Source organism: Penaeus monodon, chromosome 21, assembly GCF_015228065.2.
Source record: "Penaeus monodon isolate SGIC_2016 chromosome 21, NSTDA_Pmon_1, whole genome shotgun sequence".
In the NCBI taxonomy this organism is placed as follows: Eukaryota; Metazoa; Arthropoda; class Malacostraca; order Decapoda; family Penaeidae; genus Penaeus; species Penaeus monodon.
In genome coordinates, this window is record NC_051406.1 from 26,753,634 (window position 1) to 26,756,536 (window position 2,903).

The window sequence follows — 2,903 nt, forward strand, 5'->3', positions numbered from 1 at the left end:
GGGGGGGGGGCAACCCAGCAATAGCAGTACTAACTCCCACATTCGTCCAATTCCCACGGATAAACCGAGCTCCTGACATGCATAATGACATGACAGGCCTATGACTATACGGTGAGCATGTGACTTTAATCATAAGATAAGTGGCGTGGACTTAGAATCTAATTTTGAGGATGACATTGTTCAACCTAACAAACATCTCCGAACCGAGCGCTATCCAGGTACCCTTCTTGTCCGGGAGTTTGTTTACTAGTGCGTGCGTGCAACTACTTATCATAAGTAGTAGAGTCCATTAACGTGCCCAGTATATTTCCAATATAAACAACACTGACCTCTATGCTGCTATGACATAAAGCCCAAAATGATAAAATAATATTTTCGCCACTGCCACTCACACCCCATTAACGACCACGCCCCCTGATTCCAAACGCATTTGCTGTAAGAAGCCGATGAAACAGCAGTTGGCACAATAGCTAGATCAATTGTCGAGCTACGGGACATGCAAGGTGCGCAGTTGAACCGCATGAATAAAGATTCATTGACTGAAAGCGTCTTAGCACTCGAGGACGATGGAATATCGCAATTACACTTACAATTAATAAAATATCGTCTGACTTGGCACATTTGGGGCAAGACATTGCATCACCAGATAGTGCAATTAATATAAAATTAGCCTCTATGCAAGCCAAACAGACCAGCAGGCAAATGTAATAAAACACCAACAACAATTCTTAGAGGCGATGGATAGACGCAAGCGAGAGATCAAGCTCGTCGTTCGACAACGCTAGAACCCTAGCCACTTTCTGAATTGACGCCAAACTACTCGTTATCAACGACCTGGTATCACCTACACATCACTTCCAGAGTGCTCTCACGTATAGAAAAGCCACCGAGTGGAAATCGCAATTGGATATGTTCGTTGCGTCCGCCAGCACGATTAATTACTTGAGTGATTTAGTGGTGAGGCAAGATGCATCTCTCCGGTCCGACCACGCCCCTCTCGCTATTTCATTCGTTCCGCCACGTTTTGAAATGACGTCTGTGTGCTCACGAGCTAAACAGCTGGGTGACCACGCCACGTTATGCACTCATTCCAGTTCTATCTTGGTAAAACTATCAGTATGATCAATAACATTAATGTTAATATGTGACATGATCACCCAGCATGATATGCCGGTACTATGAAAAAAATAAAGCATAAATGAATATGCTAATGCTTTTGCAAACGCTCTATACACGCATAGCAAAGAGAGTTATCGCGAAACTGTGAGTAAAACTGAAAACCTATCGTTGGAAAGATGGAATAGGTTGCTGAACGACACGGACGACAGTCGAGTGTGGAGGGCTGTAGATTGGAAAGAAGAATATAAAGAAACAAATAGTATCCTTATGTTTCCTAGTGACAATCAGTTCAAATCCTTTTTTGAAGACATGTATAACCCTCCTGACATTGATGGTATTGATGGCGAGGTTGTAACTACTCCCGTAACAATTCCTATTTTAGATTATGTAATTTCAGAGGTAGAGGTATAAAACGACGAAAACAGGATAAAGCAGGCGGACCTGACGGCTTATGCCCAGATATGTTTAAAGTGCTGCCCCCGTAATGGATCCTCTGTATCACCACCCTATTTAATACCACATTAAATGAGGCAATTGTCCCTCATCATGGAAACTAGCGAGATCAGTGACCATTTTTAAGCTTGGTGATAGATTGGTTCCTGCTAATTATAGAGGGATAAATATAATGAAAGTAATTGCGAAACTATACATGGTATTGTGCAATCGCATCACTCAGTGGTTTATACCATGTAGAAAGAGCAGGCAGGTAGTCAGCCTAAACGGGGCTGCATTGAACATATCGTTACATTACGTTTACTGCTTGGCGTGGCTATGAGAAAGAGGTTTTCCTTATTTGTAATGTTCGTCGATTTTAGCCAGGCATATGACCGCGTCCCGAGAACCACTTTGTTCAGCATACTGCGGCGACTGGGGTTCGGCGCAGTGATGCTGGCTGCCCTGGTCGCCATGTATCATGTCACACGCAGCATCATCGGCACGGCCATCGTCACAGCAACCGTAGAGGTGCGACAGGGATCGCCCACGTCGTGCATTCTTTTCGTCTTGTTTATTAACGATGTGATCAAACTGTTGAGAGAAAATTGCGAGTGGCACGGATTCCTGTCGTGGTTCCATGCGTTGGTATTAATGATTGCTGTCAGTGCTGGTGTTGATAAACGGGCGCCTTTCGATGTGGACGGAATGACGATGAAGTAGTGCGAGAGGTAATTTAAAATCCGTTGTTAAGCTGTATAACGGGGGATTAAACAACTCTTTGGTGTGCGCATGTCAACTTGCAACGACGTGTGTTATCTCGAACTAAGCATTTCACCTTTAAAGGCGATCGTGACCCATAGGCAAAGGAGGTTCATTAGAAATATGTGGAATGAGAAAAGAGAGATGGTGGACGATCCTTGGGTCCACGCTGTGAAGCTGGTTTTAGCGACTAATACACCTATATGCCGTATATAAGAGACTTAGTTTCTAATGGATTTGACTAAACAATCAATAGAGTCTAACGCATCTCGTAAGATGGCATATGCATCACTAAACCCTAGTTTTGCTGTAACTGATATATACTGTACGAGAGAGTATGTCACAGAGATTTATCGAGTGGCTTTTACCAGACTTCGGGTGTGTGGCCATTGAAACAGGCCGTTGGAACCGGCGGGACCACAGGCGCCTGTCTCCTGGAGGAGCGCCTGTGCCCGTGTGGTGCCGTGCAAACGGAATTACATGTGGTAGAATCGTGTCCTCTCACCCAGCCCCTGCGAGACAGGTACCACTTTAGATCATGACAACAGTTAATGGCGAAAGATATTGAAATTCTGATATTCCCTTCTGGA

At 44.4% G+C, this 2,903-nt stretch overlaps 1 protein-coding gene across 1 annotated transcript in view; it reads right to left on the reverse strand.

Annotated features, from left to right (window-relative positions):
* The window catches only part of LOC119586626 (ATP-binding cassette sub-family C member 9-like), a 47,046-nt gene that overhangs the window by 10,761 nt on the left and 33,382 nt on the right, over positions 1-2,903 (reverse strand). The gene's annotated exons all lie outside the window — the stretch shown is intronic.